At 43.7% G+C, this 18770-nt stretch overlaps 1 protein-coding gene across 6 annotated transcripts in view; it reads right to left on the reverse strand.

Annotated features, from left to right (window-relative positions):
* Positions 1–18669, reverse strand: part of LOC117746101 (nuclear receptor coactivator 2-like) — a 46721-nt gene extending 28052 nt beyond the window's left edge. For 3 of the 6 annotated variants that reach the window (XM_034554948.1, XM_034554949.1, XM_034554943.1), the window contains exons 1-2: positions 18450–18669; positions 9459–9507 (exon numbers count right to left, since the gene is read on the reverse strand). The gene's annotated coding sequence lies outside the window, so the exon portion shown is untranslated. Of the gene's footprint in view, positions 1–7458; positions 7768–9458; positions 9509–9648; positions 9746–11383; positions 11404–18449 lie in introns of those variants that run through there. The other 3 variants (XM_034554946.1, XM_034554945.1, XM_034554944.1) reach the window with 3 other exon arrangements.
* Positions 18670–18770: the final 101 nt, after the last annotated feature.

Genomic DNA, 18770 nt, shown 5'->3' on the forward strand with positions numbered 1-18770 from the left:
ACACACACACACACACACACGCACACACACACACGCGCGCACACGCACGCGGGGCTAGCTCGCAGGTGGTGTTTGTCTGTCGGGGACGCTGGGCCTTTAAGGCCCCGTCAACAGGCTCATCACCTGACTGTTACATAACAGCCGGTCTGTGGAGCTGACACCGATGAAGGCAGAAGAAAGGGTGGGGGGATAAGGGAGAGAGGAAAAACAACAGGGAGGGAGAGAAGAAAGAAGGTGAGAGAGCGAGAGAGAGAGAAAAACAATAAATCCAAAAAGGGTCAAGTGGAAGGGAAACGAGAAAAGGATCAAACGGATGAACAACAGGTTTATTTGGTGCGTATGGGGGGGGGGGGGAAAGGGGAAAAGGTTGTAAAATAAGTCAAGAGGGTGCGGATGGATGGGGGAGGGAGGAAGGGGTTGAGGGGGTTAAAAAAAAAAAAATGGGAAGAGGGGCATCTGTTGCTCTGAATAATAAGGCCTGAGGAAGGAGGAAAATATGGCCTAATTACAGCGAGAGAGGAGACGGGCCGAGACTTTAATGATCGCTGTTCATCATCCCCAGGCAGCCGGTTAGCAACACCACCACCCAGCTCGGCTCCAGCGGCGTCTGTCACTCAGACCACCGACGGGGCTCACGGGGAAAAAGCTCTGGGATGGATTGGCATGAAATTCTGACCAGATATTAAAGATCTGAAAGAGATTACTTTTTCTTTTCTTTTTTCTTCTTCTTCTTCTTCTTCCAGCAGCACCAGCGGGGCAAAGCTTTTCATTGTTTCAGGGGAAATATTTGATGGCTGAAGTGTGACGATTGATTGCCACGCAATTTGGGTCATTTCTTTGATAACCTTTTAATAACCAACCCATGACTTTTTTTTTTTTTTTTTAGAACCATCGTCGGGCCAAATTAGTGGAACTCCCTTCAGCCTCAGCTGTACTTTGGGTTTATTGTTTTTAATATCACGCTGGCGTGCTAAACCTAAAATGTGGGCAACATGCTAGCACGTCCTTGTGATCTGATCACAGATCTGCTCACGGCTTTGATGTACTTTGATGTACTTTTACGCATGTGAGTATTATTATTGCAGCTGCAGACAAAATAAAATATGCCATAATTTGCATGCAGTTGCTTAATTGACAGGTTTGTTCTTCAATTTACAGTTTACAGTGTGCAAATGATTTGGCTGAAACTACTCAATCCACCACACACACAGCCAACTTCTCCACCGCCCGTCCCATTCGTATGGTCGCCGTATGTTTCACACACTCGTGTTGTCACCAATAACTGGCGGTGTCAGTAAAATGCTCGCCAGATATCTACCAGAGTACTAGAGTATGCCCTTTAAATTCAAATTTTTTTTTTTTGGGACATTTCCAGCCAACAGAAACTGTATTTAGAAGTATTTAAGTCATTTAGATTGCGTGTTTGTGCCACACACACACACACACACACACATGCTTCTCATCCTTCTGTATTAACAGTGAGATTAGCAGGCTGATAAATATGCAACATGTGAGTTAAATCAGTTCGAGCTGCCATTCATCTCTGGAGAGATTTACATGTCAATAAACGCTGTTGCCAGTGTTTCCATCTCTTCACCAGGTAGACAAACTACGCTACACTAAACTCACCTTTCAATGTAGCTTGGCAGAATGTCTCAGAGAGGCACGCGCACACTCATGCGAGCACACACACACACACACACACACACACACACACACACACACACACACACACACACACAAATGGCTTTAAATGGCCTCACTTTGTGAAAAAAACTATTTGAGCCCGAGACGAGAGACGGGACCAGAGAGGCCAATCAGCCATTAAGGAATTACAGCTGAGAATCAATCACCCGGTCCGCCTTCAGTGGACTCTCGTTTCCAATAGAAACCGTCGCTCATCAGCTTCAGTGTTTTTTGGGTTTCTGAACGATCCGCCACTGGCAGAGCGAGGCTTTCACAGGTATGCCGCCCCCCCCCCCCCAAATCTGTTTACTAGTTAGAATTGTAAACAAGAGTTTATGGTCTCAATCTCTAGTTTCAAGTTTTCTTCAATGATGTTCATTTAGTAAAAATTCTGGTTAACATAGAGTCAAAAAGACCATAAAGCAGGATATGCCTTAGGGGGGCGGGGCTACAAGGAGATAGACAGGTCTCTACCAGAGACGTATACGGCGTCTCTATGTTACAAACACGGTTCTGTTAATTGTTTTTTGCGAAAAGACACAAGATGGCGACGGCCGTATTCCAAGATGGCGACGGCGTAATCAAAACGGCATTCCACAAACGGGTGAGGTCACGATGATTACGTCCACATGTCTGTGCTTTACACCAATCATAAGGCGTCATGTTTAATTTTGACAATGATTTGCCTGAATAGTGTACTTGATTAAAAACTGAATATCTTTAATACAAACCTAAAATATCATATATTGCTTTGCCCTCACGGCAGCCGGTATAAGTGGGACCCATGTGGGTTCAGGTGTGCCATCAGTTATATAAATACAAACTGCCCTCCGGGTTTATTCAGCTTTTCAGGAACATCTGTCCGTCTCTCTCTCTTCCTGGTATGTTGCAGGTGACAGGGAGCGGGTGGGTGTCGCATTGCAGCCAGATGGAGGTCAGGTGGGAAGACGGGGGATGGAAATAAAGAGGTGCATCATATTTTAGGGAGGAAGTATACGGCCGGCCGTTGGCTCAATACAATGGCACACAAAGTGCAGGAAGGGAAGAATATCGCAATAAGCTTCAGCAAAGCTGAATATATACGGTCGGGAAGCATGAGAGACTCGACAACCCTCGTTGTCATGGAAGTAAAGCGCTCTGTGGCTTGTTATTGCAGTTATGAATCATCCCTTAGCTTGCAGAATAATGGAGGTTTTGAGCATTTAACAAAAACAATGACACTGACCACGCAGTCTTATGTAATGACTGATGGCACACCACCTGAAGCTAATGTGTCCCTGCAGAGATAGTGGGGAACGTCTACCTCCTATCGGTGATACCAGTGACTCTGAGGAACTTTTTACTGATCCGCCTTTGACCAGGAGCAGCAAGTTCCCCCGGCCGGGACCAGAGCTCCGCCTCTCTGCTAAACCACGACACCCACGCCACTGGAGACCCGGGACGTATTGCTGGGCCCTCTGAAGAGAAGGGAGGCAACAGGAGAACCAGGACTGAGCGTAGCAGACCATTAGACCCCTGCTGTAGTAAAATGAGAGGTTTTCTTAAGGGACTCTGGTGCTCAGGAAACACCGCCGCTTTCGTCCACAGGGACCGCCAGAATCAACACAAAGTGAAAGTTCCCCGTTGTAAGTTTACGTTAAAATAAACATCGGTTGTTTGGAAATGCCGCGAGGACAACTAAAACGAATGAGGAGGAACTTCTTGATATTCTCAGATTGACCATCTGATATACTACCGTCAGTATTACGTGACAATAAAGAACCAACTGCAGCTTTAATAGAAGACGGAGGAGCGAATCGATAAAACGGGGGGACCACGTCGAGCCCTTGTAGGATGAAACCATGGCGGCGGCGACTTGAGAGGCGGGACCCTCCGCCCTTTGGTGTCTAAGCTTCTGTCAAGGCGGTGAAGGCCTTAAGCTAGCAAACCCTCCCATCACACACAAACATAAAGCAGATGTAATACCCTGCTGCAGCTGGATTAAGAGCACCGGCTTCTCTCACACTGAGGGTGTTTGTGTGTGTTTGTGTGTGTGTGTGTGTGTGTCCCCGTCAATACGTCCAATATCTTTATGTGCATCTCTGCTCTACTTGCAGCCTTTGGCTTACCGACCGCTTCTGGGGGGGGTGGGGGGGGCGTCTCTGTGACATCTCTTGTACATCAAGATAACCACAACTGCTCCACAAAGAGAACCGGCACACAAAAAAACCACACAAAACGCATTCAAATGTGGACGCGAAACTCGCGCGGCGGCTTTCGTTGACGCCCGGAGGGCCCATTAGAGCTCAGGTTACTTTATTGTCTCCTACTGGGGGAAATTAAGAATTCAGGATAATTTGCTGCATTGACGCTTTAAACATCACTTAAAAAAAAATATATATATATTATTGACGGACGAGTGCAAACATGAAGATAAACATAAACACCTTACGGTGCATCAGATACAAGCAAACACAACGATTGTTTAAAAACCTAAAGTTATCCGAGTTAAATTGGCTGACAAACATTGACAAATATTCACAACCCATCTTACCGGACCCAGACTTCCGATTACCTTTTTATTTTTTAACTAAATCAATATAAGTAGCGCAAACACCAGTTACCAGTTCGGCGACAAAGTACAGGGCGCTCCTCCGCTGACAAACAAGGAATACATTCCCAAAAAAAGTGGGTTTTCAAAAATCAGCTTTACGACGAGAAAAAAAAAAAAAACTTTAAAATGTTGTACCCATGTGGTTATTAATCTGTCCACAGACAGGTGATGAACACCAACTCATGGGAGGCAAACACTGCACTATGAAGAAATGTGTAAATAACAAAATACAGATACAATAAAAAAAACAAAAGGGAACGCCGTCCAACGCCCAGTCTGAGGACCAAATAATTTCATAAACAAATATGTTATCAGAACTTTATTACTGGATTTGTGTATATTTTGGTATGCTTTAGTTTCTTATATATATATATATATATATATATATATATATATATATATATATATATATATATATATATATTTGTTTTAGGTAGTCTGTACCTTTTAGATGTAAAGCCTCCACCAGCCAGCCTTCACACATTTTATCTCACTTGATTGACGCTGTGTGAAATTGTCCTAATCAACGTCTGAAGTCTCGTTTGTGACCGAATTCAAAAGAAAATCTGTCAGTTCTTGAGTTAAATTTGAGTGAGAATGGGACACGACGGTCGACCTGAAGACACGAGGAGAGAAAAGGAAAAAGTTGCTCCTGCGATGCCGTCAGTCCACGTCCAACACTACAGCCGATATTCACTCTAATGATTGGAACGGGGGGGGGGGGGGGGGGGGGGGGGGGGGGTTGTTTGTCGGCCAGTCAACAGATTTGCGTCTAAAGTCTGAAGTTCTGTCGTCATGAGATCAAAGCCGGCGTCCCCCGGCGCCACCTGGCAGTTCGCTCCTTTTCTCTCTTTAAAAAAATTAATAAAATAATCAAATGACTTGTCAGAGCTTCCAGATTTTGATGCCGGCGTGCTGGAATGGAGAGCGAGCGCCTTTCTGTGTGCTGTGAAGTGAGTCGCCGTAAAAAAAAACGAGCTGTACACACTGACCCACTTCAGCAAATTCTATTTATTGGCAAACCAGCCCCCCTCCCTCCATCCCTGCCTTTACAAATACAGACTAATTGGTATTTGAATAACAATACGAGTCAACGTTTTAATGATTTCAATGTTCAGATCTTCTTTACTTGTGGTCACTTTGCTGCCGTCAGGAACAACAAGCAAAACGAGCAGAATAACATGTTCCACCACTAAGAAAATATATATTATATGGATGATGACTCTGTTTGCTTTTAATCACCCACAAACCTTTGCGTGTAAATAAGGAGGAGAAATACGTTTTAAAGAACAGTTTGTAGGCCGCCAGCTGCTCGTCACTCCGCACGGTGAGTTTCATGTAATGTGAGCCCCGTTCGATTGTAGGCCGGGATCAATAACATCGAACATGCTTGCCTAGATGCTAACTCAATTAGGTGCACACACGCGCACACACACACACACACACACACACACACACACACAATGCAATTTCCCCCATGTGCACCAATTAGCCCGGAGAGGCCAGCCGGAAATCGTTCCCGATGAAAGTAAGTCAAACTGGCAGAACAACAAACACCAAGAACGTGAGTTCAGGGAACGTCACAACAAACACGGACTGTACTTCCTGTTGCCACAGACAGACAGACAGACAGACAGACAGACAGACAGACAGGCAGACAGATACAGACACAAGCCCCCTCCACCCCATCCCCCGAGCAGTGAAGCCAAGCAAAGTTTCACTGAAAGTAAACAAAGACGGAGGAGGATTTTCTTTGTGACGCTAAGAGATTTTCATCCATGAAACAAAAAAAATAATAATAATTGTACATCGGATTTCATTCGCCCCCTTCAACACCAGAGGCCGTTTGTGACATTTTGTCAATATGGCAAATTAAATTTCCTCTCCGATAACAATGGGTCTCAAATCCTGTTGTGCACGAGCTGGATATCAAAACGCAGCTTATCTGATACGATGACTCAACCGAGATCAAATAAACTGGCATGACGAGGCACAAAACGAAAGCAAAACACACACAAACACACACGCACACACACACACAGAGTGTCACATTGTTCACGCACAGGCCTTTGAGGTCAAACTCCACCGTGGGCTCGCTGATCGACTTATCTGCGTGTTGCAGCGACGTGTCAGGGAGGACATTACCATACAGTCACAACTCTCACGGTGTCTGTGGCGTGAAAAGAAACCCACGCGGTCTCGACCCTTAACGGTGCAAGTTATCAAAAAGGGCATTTATTTTTAAATGATGCGGATTTTTCCTACTTCATATTTTTCCAGAGAAAAAAAAAGAAAAAATTCGCTCTCAAAACTGCATTCAACCGTCGCCGGTTCTCTTTGACGCGTTGGCTTCTTAGTGGAAAAGCCGGCGCTCTCTGAATGACTGACGAACAACAGTTGTTGTTGAAGCGGAGCGGACGGAGGCAACAGTTGGCTGGTGGGACCTCAGGTGACGGAGCAGCTATAGGCCTGTGCTGACTGTGCACTCTGTGTGTGTGTGTGTGTGTGTGTGTGTGTGTGTGTGTGTGTGACTAGTCATTCATAACCACTCCCCCCCCCCTCCAACAACCACACACACACACACACACACACGCACACAGACATAAAGTCAAAACCACAATAATACATGACAGCTCAAAGTCCAAGTCTGACTCAGTCTCGCACTCACTGTGAGCATCAAAATTCATTTTGGTAACAAACAAACAAATAGATAATAATAAAAATAATAATAATAATAATACTATTGTAATTGGTACTATAACTTAAGATGTTGTTCTCTGGTCTATAATAACGTTTTTTTTTTTTTTTTTTTTAGAAAAATAAATAAAATACAAAAGCAAAAAAATACAACTGTTAATGAAACTAAATGAAGGTGCAATTTTCTGGAAATTCCTAATGAAGAATGTGAAAAGTAAACAAAACTTTCTCACATGGGCGAAGCTTTCAATGACTGACAGGTGCTCCAACATTCATATTTAGACGCGTCTCCATTGTTCCGTCAGTAAAGTGTTAACACACACACACACACACACACACACACAGAAACATCCGTCTGCAAACTCACCACACACACACACACATTTCCAATTAGGAATTATTAACGCGGTGCAAATCTCCTGTCAAAACCTCCCGGACTGGACCTTTAAATCCGTTCCTCTCAGCAGAATGAAGTCACTTACCTGAGCTTTGGCTAAACCAGTCCATAACCAGTCCAGAGCCGGCCGATCATCCCATGCCGGCCGGGCGGACGCGTTGTTTTTCACACCACGCACACACACACACACACACACACACACACACACACACTCACTCACTCACTCACTGGCACATGCACACAAGCAACACAACACACACACGGCACTCAACCACACAAGCGTTTTGTATTTCCTTTTTTTCTCTTTGAGAATACCTTTGTGTGTGTGTGTGTGTGTGTCATCTGCACCAAATGACAGCTGACACACTATATGCCACAAATCCTCCCTCTCTCTCTCTCTCTGTCCCCTCCCCCGTCATGTAGACACACATACTCCTCCCACTACACACACACACACACACACACACACACTCCTCCCTCCTATTAGCCAATGTGCAGAAAAAAAACCTCCCTCTAGATACTGAATGATTTACACGACCTGCTGTTCATAAATGTTGGACTCCTATTGCATATTTTGACAGAAGTATTATTTATGCTCAGTTTTACATACATTATGGATTACACTCTAACTTATGTAGCAGGCATAACACATACTATGAATATTAAGCTGAATCTTTCAAACCTTTGAAGCATGTAAATTGCTTTTTTGGTGACATTTAAACAACAAAAACTCTAGATTGTTCCGCACAATTTCCAAAACTCTCGTTAAGGGTTAGGCATTGACCTAGTAACCCAAAACTCGTGGACTACACGTTGTCTACACGTAGGAAGCATTAACCAACCAAACCATGGAAAACAACCTCGAACTAAAGACGGGTGTGCTCGCTGACTAAGTGGACGTAGTCACCGTGACTATGGACATTTGAAGCCTCGAGTTCGGCGTTTTGTCCGTCGCCATCTTGTTTTTTTTGCGACCAGAAAAGACACAAGAAGGCGGAGTCAAGTATTTTTTTTAGCCAGCCGAAATTGGACAATTAACTTCCATGAGCTGAAAACACACTTTGAAGTTGAAGTTTTAAGACGGAAACATGGACAACTGCCAGATTGGACAACGGCGTGATAGCGAACCTGTCACTCACAAGGTAGCACCGCCCCTAAAGCATACCCTGCTTTATGGTCTGTTTGACTCTAAATGGACCATATTTTACTAAATGAACATCGAGCTGTATTGAAGAAGAGTTGAAACTAGATATTGAGACCATAAACTCATGTTTACAATGTTTACTGAGGGAATAAATCAAGAGAGAGGTGGAGTCATTTTCTCATAGACGTCTATACAACCGGAGGTGTCGCCCCCCTGGTGGTCAGGAGAGAGAATGCAAGTTTTAAGAAACTTTGTATCCTGACCAAACATCAGGAACATTTCACAGAAAACCATTGTTTTTTTTTTGTTTAGTTTAACCCGTCGGGAACAGCAAAGCAAGTGAGAGACGGATCGAGAGAAGAGGCTGTTTCTACTTGACTCGCATAATGAGCCCTCGTCCCCGTTTGGATAATGAGCCTCGCACTAAGTGAGATGGGCAGAAAACACAAGTGAAAAGTGAGAGAGAGAAGGGTCATTTTTAAAAATGCAACACACACACACACACACACACACACACACACACACACACACACACACACACACACACACACACACACACACACACACACACACACACACACACACACACACACACACACACACGCCAGGATGTCCCCGTTTTCGTTCTGTACAGATTCTAAGCTCATAAAACCACCTCTTCTCCCGCTGATGTTCATGTTTTTCAGGGATATCACATTTCATTTTAAATAATACATGCAGAAGAAGGTCGTCATGTGAATCCGAATGTTGCATTTTACATTCTACTTGTATTTATTTTGTATCATTAATCCTTACTGACATTATACTGACCTGCAAACTTTTCTGCAAATGTTCATATTGAGCCAAAGAAATATTTTTTAAAAAGTGTGCAGTTTTGAAGTGCCGCTACACAAAGTGATGGCGATGCATATAAAAGCCCCAAAAAAACATTACTCACTCACCTCATACGCAAAGCATCCTGGGTAATCATTCATCGTCATTCAGTCCTCTCTGTAACACACATCAAACAAGAAGCATTAATATGTTAAAAGAGCAATATAATTTGGTTTTGGCTCTAGATATATATATATATATATATATATATATATATATATATATATATATATTTCTTTTTAAAAAAGGACTTTCCCACTCTTATTTCCTGATGTTGCACACAGGACATGAACAGCGGTCACCTGGGTGCGCTGACTTTCTCGCTCTCTCGCATCTACCTCAGTAGATGCAAGACTGCTAATATTTATGTGGATGGGCTTCATCAGGCTTAGTGGTAGTTTCTAAAGACCTTTAAACTAACGTTGATGCGTGATCAAGGGCCACACCCAGGATCAAATACTTGGAAGGGTGCGTCGGTTAAATATCCTGTGTTTTTTTTTTCTTCTTCCTCTTTTTTTTTTTTTTTTTTTTTTTTAAACAGTGAGATATCATTTTGCAGAATTTCACCTTTAAAACGTCGCCCACTGCTTACGCTGGAAGTCTCACTCTTGCCCATAATAACACGGGGAACCCGCTGCGTTTCACAGACACTGACCACGCCGGGGAGGACGACTCGGAGGGGGGGCGGGGGACGGGGGGGTTCTGAGGCCTCGTCTTCACTCCGCTGTGACCTGGACCAGCGTGGCGCCGGTGCAGGTTCATCGAGTTCCCACTGGCTTCAGTTCACGTTCACAAAACATCCTATTTTACCAAACACACCTGCTCGAATCTCCCTCACGAGTGCTATTGGATTGCACTTTGCAGTATGTTGCTCTATCAGTTTCTCCACTGAAAAGCCAGATCACATGACCTGCTGCAAAGACACTGACGGAGTCGACCTGCTCACTGGGTGTCCGTGACTTGTGCGTCGCCCCACCAGCTCTTATGTAATCGGGTGAAAACTCATCTATTTAAAAAAAAAAAAAAAGGGACTTTCACGCGGCGCATGAAGTGAATCACGTCCTCTCACACCTTTTCTTCACGCTTAATGTGATGAACATGTTTAGTGAGAGAGGTCACTCCGACTTTGACGTTGCTATTTCTGGTCCGTAATTTGCTGCAGCTTGTTGCACTCGTGAATAATTTAGAGGTATTTATGAATACATATGAAAGTGCGGCCCTTCCTACTCAGTCCAAAGAAGTAGAAATAGGTTCTTACTCTCAATGTTGTTCTTTTATTGAATGTGTGGGCGGATCGTGAGACAGGGGGCCCCTGGGCACAGTCAGGCAAGAGGCCCCGCCACCTCTCCTGCATGTCAGAGAGACATCCTAGTCATTTATAGACATTAGGAGACTCCTTGTTGTCGTTTTTTCTTCTCTTCGCGGCCCTTTTGAGTCTCTTTTTATAATTTATTTGTGACTCCTTGTATATATTTTGAGTCTTTGTTGTCGTTTTGTGTCTCTTTGTATTCATTGTGAATCTATTTATAGTTGTATGGTCTCTTTTGATTCATTTTAAGTCTCTTTATAGTCGTTTTGTGTCATTTTTGTCTTCATTTTTTTTTCTCTGTTGTTGTTTTGTGTCTCTTTGTCGTCAGTCGTAAATATCTTTCGTCTCTTTGCACCAATTATACATTTCTTTGTCGTTGTTTTGGTGTCTTTTTATGTTTCTTTGTGGTCATTTTGAGTCTCTTCCTGGTTCATTCGGGACATTCTGTAGGTGAAAGCCAGGAGGGGCCCGGGACACTTTAGGTCCCTTAACATGTGGTTGCTAGGACCGTTCGGTAATCCATCCATTTACGGGTTATCTGGAAAGGCGTCACAGTCGGTTTAACGAGGATTCACACCGATGTTTAAAATGCAACATGTTGCAGTTTTAAAGTTTAAATAATCCGTTTCATTTGTGCCATGAGGTGGGAAATCTTTACCGTGAACTTCAACAAAAGAAACTGACCTGGCGAGTCATAACGGCGTCAACGGCCATTGTCAATGTAGTAAGCTGTGTCTGTGTGTGTTGGTAAAAGTTGCTGTAATCTAGAGGACTAAATGAAAAAGTAGTAAAAAGAAGAAGTGAGTTTTTTTTTGGTCAGCGGCCAAATCCGAGACATCTGCTAACTCTCCGCCCCCTGCTGTGTGTGTGTCGTACGGAGTGTGTATGTGTTGTTTCTGTGTGTTTGTGTATGCGTCTCAGTCAGTTGGACACGGCGAACTCAAACCAAACCCTCCAAAATGCACCTGCCACCACCACTGGAGATTACTGCATATGTGCATGTCATGCATCAGTGTGTGTGTGTGTGTGTGTGTGTGTGTGTGCATGCATGCGTGTGTGGGGGACAGCTGATCTCGACCCAACTGTTGCACAAGCGCAAGTGCAAATGTTTGGTTTATTTCCTGCACGCGCAACCCGACAGAAAGACTCAGTTTGTGCTCTTGAAAGTTGTGTGGAGAGATTTTTTTTATATTTTTCCGCACCGTTTGAAATATTCTACAGAAAGAGAGCCGTGGTTAAAAGATAGTTTGAGGTAAATTCAATCGTCCCTCAAAAAAAAGCTTTGTTTCCTGCTGCAAGAAGACACTGCTCGCCAAAAAACTGAGGACCAATCAGAATAAACTTCGAGAGCTTTTAAGAATATTAAAATATGGAATTTAAATGTTAGTTGTTTATCAAAATGTAACAGATATAAAAAAAGATATACTAATAAAAATTTAAAAACAGAATTTTTTGGTTGTGGATGTAGAGTTTCACTTTGAATTATTTGCATATGAAGCATTGTACAAACACACACACGCACACACACACACACACACTTCCTGACTGATTCATTTGAGCCAGTAAGCAGCACTATGGCAACGCAGAGATCCGCGGCTCCACCGAGTCGCCGGCCGCAGAACAGAAGTTGACCGCGCGGCCTCACGATGGTGTCCCGGGGTTCAACGAGTTCATCACCAAACGCACAAGGATCTGCGACGCATTTCCGACCGCGGCGATGGAGATTCATGCCATTTCGTTTCATTAGTTAAGTGCCAGTGCATTCACTGTGCACGCATCAAATTAAAAAGAGACTATGAATGGAAGTGCCTCATGCCATAGAGACAGACAGCCACGTGTCACACTGTGACCATCACGCCCACCGGAGGGTGAAATAAGCCCCGCCACATTGAAAAAAAAAAAAAAAAAAAAACAAGGGCTGGAAATGCGTACAAAATGTCTGTGGCTAGCTAAAAACATTCGATATCTCAGCATGCCACGGGGTTTTCCTTGCCCTCTACGTCTACCACCTGACCACAATGATGGATGATGCTTAACCCGCTGAATAACAGGATGAATGTCTTTGATAAATACACTAAACACTAAAATGCATCATTGTTCCAAGTGTCCACAAGTGTTACCAACGTTGCGGACTGGTGTTGTATACATTGAGGTATTCATATTGTTATAACCTCCCGTACAGCCTCTCCGTGTTCGGCAGTATTTTCTGATGCAACAAATTTCACAACTTTAATAATTCGTCAACAGGTGTTTTCCGACTACAGTGTGAAATAAGGAACAGTACGAGTGTCGGATTACCAAAATTAAGCCACGACATGACTTTTGGCTGCAATGGGCACCAGAATACGCCCAGCTGTCGCCTTAGCGACAGCGTCCAGCCGCCAGAAGAAGAAGAAAAGAAGAAAGAAAAAAAAAAGAAAGAAAGGTGAACATCACAATCAGCTCTGGCCGCGGCCCACGTTCGTCCTGCGAAAGCTTGTTATGCTATTAGCTTGTATTATCCGGCTGGAGGCCGGGGGACTCGCTGTCTCTTAACTCGGCTCTGCAGTCACAGTGCTGGAGAATTACAGCCGCTGTCAGCTCCAGCTAACCAAATTAGCACTTGTTATGCAACCTGCTACACTTGGCTCCCCCCCATCCCCCACCGGTCTGCTGCTTCGGCCTTGCACAAGCTTTTCAGCACGGTTTGCACAGAGGAGGCTAGCAGACTGCTGCAAAGCAAGGCTGACATACACGTTGGTTTTTTCTCCTTCTTAAAACTCAATGTTTTAAGTTTGATATACGACAGAAGCTTCATATTACGTTGCCTTTCAGAGAGTTGTTTGGATCAGAAATCAAAAAGCTGGGACATCAAGTCAAATGAGGTTTCTGAAAGAGGTTACAATATCACATACGGTGTACACTCGGCCAATAGAAACAGTGCAGCATCACGATCTATGACGAGCCATACGTCCAACCCTTCATAATACGTTTCCATACAACTAAACAGTACGCTCAATTACACTTCTCCCCCCTGATTAGAATCTTTAAAGTGCAACAAAACTATTTGGTTATGATGGTTTGGCTTCAAATGAGTATGTTTGTTACGTTATTTATGTTATTAAGTATGTATTTATGACAACCGATATGTGTCACCCTACAACGTATCCTCGAAACACTTACTCCTCATTTTACCCGTAGACTGTATATAGGAAGTAGACGTAGTCATGGGTGGGACGTCCAATGTTTTGAAGTCTCGATTTTATTGGGTTTTTTTTGCAGCCAGTGAACGAGAGTTACCATATTTGGAATGCGGAGAGACGCCGTACATGTCTCAGACACCTGTCAATCATCTTTTAGCCCCGCCTTGAAGCATACCCTGCTTTATGGTGACTCTCAATGGCGCATCATTCACTAAAAGACTTTAAACTAGAGATTGAGACCATAAACTTGTGTTTACTAGAGGGAATAAATCAAGAGAGAAGTTGAATCATTTTCTCATAGACGTCTATACAACCAGAGTCGCCGCTCCCCGGTGGTCAGTAGAGATAATGCAGGTTTAAAAGACACTTCTGCATCGGCCTCACTCTGCAGAACCGGAGGCCGCCGCTGGGTTTTACTATGAAAGTCTGGCAACGCGTGTCGATTTCCACTCGTTGTACGCAAACAGTCCTTTCAAAATAAAACTTCCGTCTTTGCGGGAAACCTTTTAGTTGGGTTCAGGATAAAAGATCGAAGTTCCGGATTAAAATGACGCATTACTATGGTACGGCAGTCACGAGGCAAATAAGTCAGCGTTGAGCCAAAACACAATCTCTTCTGTATAATTTATGAACTAATGTACAGTTTAACGTCCACGGGGTCAAACTATAAGAACTCAGAGGTCGGTCATCTCTGGTCTGCTTACGGTGTACAGAAAAAAAAAAAATCACCCGGTGGAGCTTCTGGCCACCGTCCTGCACAACGCTTTTCACATCTGATCAGTGTTTCCGATATATTTTAAGTGAGTGCACACACACACTTCTCCAGGTAGCGACACAGGTAGCGACACAGGTAGCGACACAGGTGCATCACCTACGAGAGCAGTGATCTCAGTGCTGCTGCTGTTGAAGAGTGAAGAGCTACAATCCTCATTAATAAGATGAAATGTTCTTGTTTGGCACCTCTGGTGTGCTTTAAATCACCAGACGAGGATCAATAAAAAAGGGAACAGAAGCCTCTAAAAGAAAACCATCGCAAACCACACGGTCCACTGGATACATATGTGGAAGTTGATTTGTAAAAAGGTTTAAAACATTCAAATTACAAGAATAAAAGCGCTGCATGCATAGAAATATCCGTTGTGATGCCGGTCGGCCGCAGCTTGAGCCTCGATTACATTTGAGTCACAGCGATCGTAATCGCTTTATATGCAGACGCATTTAACCGTTTCTGGAGAGACAAATTCAAGTTTAAGGAAATATGTTTAAAACATTTTTATTTTTTTTAATCTGTGACTCGATGTGTTGCACATTTAGAGAAAATAGACTACTTCTATCATACATAATGCATGCACATCCTCTACATTTTGCTGAGGGGATATTACAGTAATTATGGTGTTCGGGCACTGCAGGAGGCTTTCAGAGGAGTCATGACATGGCTGTGTGTGTGTGTGTGTGTGTGTGTGTGTGTGTGTGTGTGTGTGTGTGTGTGTGTGTGTGTGTGTGTGTGTGTGTGTGTGTGTGTGTGTGTGTGTGTGTGTGGTGCTGGTTAATTAGAGCACTTGGTCTCAGGAGGATCAGACCTGGAAGACGACTGTCTCTGCTACGTGACAAGAGTTCCAGGTGGCAGTGAATGAGTGTGTGCGTGTGTGTGTGTGTGTGTGTGTGTATCTATTGAGTTGGTGGCAGTGTGAAGAGCCAGACATAAACAAACACAGCCACAGCACAGACCCACACATGTAGCAGTTAATGTGAGGTATCAAGAGCCCAAAATAAAGAGTTAAATAATGTCTCTCTCGCGATCAAATGGTATACATGTAATCAGGAGGAAGAAAGGAAAAAAATGCATGTCAGAGCAGGGATTTGATGATGGTTGGTTTTGTTAAATGTGCAAACGTTTCTTTAGCATATATTTGCTTGCTGAGGATAAGACCTGCTGTGGAGAACTGCACAGTCAAGCCTCTGCCCTTCCTCCTCCTCCTCCTGTCATTGGTCAGGGCATTATTTGAGCCCTCACGTGGTTGAGTGAATTCAAGCCACTAAGGATCCCTCACCGGGCAAACTGCCAATCTCATGTTAAGATCTTGGTCTTACGTACATTCCTGCACTCCCGCTGCAGCACTAAAAGGTAGTTTTGGCATTGAAACGCACTGATGTTAAACCAGGAAAAACAAAAAACACAAGCCTGGTGCATTAAAAGCAGAGTAGAACAAATTACAATGAAGCGGAAAGAAGCCAGCAATAGAAGTACATCCAGGTAGAACAGAAGAAAACAAACAAAGCAAAGCATGCACAATGTGCATATCATGTAACTGAACTCTGCGGATGCATTAGCGGCATGAAAACACCCAGAATCCTTTGGGAGAACAACAAAGCAAAACAGGCCGCGGAAATTATCTCGCGGAGACAAGGGGGATAAACACAGAACCTGGCAACCGCTGTGTGCACGTTGCAATTCTTTTCAAAGTTCACTTTGGGGTGCAGGATAGAGCAAATAAGAAGAAGGAAAAAAAAGAGCCAAAAAAGAATCATGAGTCCAGCCCTCAAAGATAACAAATCCAGAGGACTCCGATTGCACCTGACACTCTCTACAGTAACATACCAGCACAGCAGCAAACACAGGAAAACCGGCACAACAGCAAATAAGGACACATTCCTGAACCTGCAGTGTTGAATGTGTACTGTACCCAACTGTGAGACAAAAGAGGTTTAAGCTGCACTGTGCTCGTCCCACGCCATGCTGCTTTCAGCTCCCTGCAGAATGATCATACAAGCATGTGCAAAGATGTTTGATTTACACTACGTTTTTCCAACAAAAAAATGCCCCCGGGGTCGCCATGGACAGTCAATTGTTAATCAGTCGTGTATGGAAGTATGTATGTATGTATGTATGTATGTATGAACGTATGTATGGAAGTATGTGTATGTATGAAAACATGTATAGAAGGAAATGTATGAAAGCATTAATGTATGTATGTATGTATACTTTAAAATTGGATTTTTACAATTTACCTTTAAAAATATATAATTTATTCATTTTATTATATATAAAATTGGATTTTATATATATATATATATATATATATATATATATATATATCTTTAAAATAATAATACATTAAAAAAACCAATATATATATATATATATATATATATATATATATATAAATAAATAAATAATATTGGGGGATGAGTCTTTTCACGTTATTGCCCAAGGCTGATCAACAAACTGTGTCATGTTGACATTGGATTGATTGGAAAGGAAACCGGAAGCTGGTCAACGGACTCTTCAAAATACAAGCAAAAGAAAAACAAAGCAGCTTCAAGAATACCCCTCAACCCCCAAAAAACAAACAAACGCTCGAGTCGGATATTGTTATGATGAATGTTACACATACCGGCTGTTTGTCTACAACGACTAGCGTTACATATGTCTACCTCAATAAAATATTTGATTTTTTTTTTAAAAAGGTACTCTGACAGCTTCGACACAATAACACGCTAGCGGAAGCCACACAGCTTAGACCACCTATCAACACGCAATGTAATAAATATAACATGTCGGCAAATAAAAAAAAGAAATGAACGATCACTATCATTCGGGGTTTTATTTTGAAAAACGTAAAAGAACGGGGCTTCACTATTCCACTTGACGCTCGAGTTGGGTTGAGGAAGTCCCGAGCAGCAATATCAACCGGGAATAAGTCAAATATTTCCCCGTGAAACAACTACATGTTTACCACAGTCACACAAACACCTCTAAAAATAAACGTTTTACATTCATAGGGGCTTAAAATTCCACTTTTAACGGCGAAAAGACGAGCGCGAGCGAACATCAATGGCTCACGTAAAGCCCGCAGTTGTCGCTTCTGTTGATCAGGAAGGGCTTTTTCACGACTAACCGTTAAAAGTTAAAACGTCAACGTCCCTTTCGGGATACGTGTGCCGCCGCCATCACACACACACACACACACACACACACACACACACACACACACACACACACACACACGCACACACCGTGTTTGAACACGTTAAACAAACACCAGCGTTTACTTTTTTGGGGGGTTGTTTTTTGTTGTGTCACCAAAGAAAAAAAAGACTTGAGCCCTGATAGCCGGCGGAAAGCAGCATTTTCTATCCGACTAAGCTGGCAATAAACCCGGCTCGGTGCTGACAAGACACCGGTCACTCAATTCAACCGGTGGGGTCTCAACGTCTACGCTCCCTTAACGGTTCATTTAAGACGCTTTAAACACAAAATAAATACCCTGTACGATGAATACCGGTCTTTTTGTATTTATTTCTTCCCGCACTCAACTACTTAACCCTGTCATACATTCCCAGAGCACCATATAACTGTCATAACGGTTATGTCGCGGCGGCCATTGAGAGGAAATATGCACGACAAAGTGGATAACCTCGGCGTGAACTGGTACGGACACTTTACACAAGCCCCCCCCCCCCCCGACCGGAAGCGTTATATTCAATTTTTATGAGGGGGGGGGGGTGGTATGGAAGGGGTGTGTGTGGGGGGGCGGGGGGTCAAGAGAATGACAGGGGAAACTTACCTGAGAGTTGAAGAGACAGCCATGGGTGCGCGGAGGTGAGGTGCGCGGAGGTGAGGGACGCGGTCGCCCAGTGAGAGGCGTCGGTCAGCGGGAGTGAGCAGCAGCGGCGTCCAGGGCCGGAGCCGCCATGTTCCTCTGGCTCAGAGGCTCCTCGGCTGTTTATCTTTACCAGGAGACCCCCCTCCTCCTGCTCCTCTGTCCCTCCCTCTCCATCACCACCACCTCCACTCATCTCATTAGCACACTGCAGAGCCGAGTGTCTCTCTCACACACGCGCACACGCGCACACAATGACCGACTTTGACCTAAAATAATGCTTTT

Source organism: Cyclopterus lumpus, chromosome 17, assembly GCF_009769545.1.
Source record: "Cyclopterus lumpus isolate fCycLum1 chromosome 17, fCycLum1.pri, whole genome shotgun sequence".
NCBI lineage: Eukaryota > Metazoa > Chordata > Actinopteri > Perciformes > Cyclopteridae > Cyclopterus > Cyclopterus lumpus.